The sequence below is a fragment of the Schistocerca serialis genome, chromosome 4, assembly GCF_023864345.2.
Source record: "Schistocerca serialis cubense isolate TAMUIC-IGC-003099 chromosome 4, iqSchSeri2.2, whole genome shotgun sequence".
Classification (NCBI taxonomy): domain Eukaryota; kingdom Metazoa; phylum Arthropoda; class Insecta; order Orthoptera; family Acrididae; genus Schistocerca; species Schistocerca serialis.
This window is the reverse complement of record NC_064641.1, coordinates 747,629,977-747,630,368: the sequence shown is the minus strand read 5'-3', so window position 1 is coordinate 747,630,368 and position 392 is coordinate 747,629,977.

Sequence of the window (392 nt, the reverse complement as noted above, 5' to 3'; positions counted from 1 at the left end):
TGATGAGTAGGCAGGATTCAACATTTGACGACGAGTTACAAGAAGAACCCAGTGCCTGTTGGCCATAGATTTTCCTTTGTTTATTGCTGGCACCTTAATTCTACCTTGTCTTTTTCTTTGCAGCAGTGTGTGTACTTGCTTTAACAGTGTCTCTTATAGTGGATTTTGCTAATCGGTGTTTTCAGGTGGGCATTGCAGAAATTTTCTTTGCTTGTGTGCTTATTTTTATTGCTTGCCTTGTCTGTTTATTGCATTTCTCTCTCCTTCCAACCCACCTCTTCCACCCCCTGCTCAGAAGCCACAGCTGGAAGTGATAGATGCAACTCAGCTAACACAGATGCTTCAATTTCAGATGTAACAAATAACCATGCTGCTAAACACGGTACAGCATC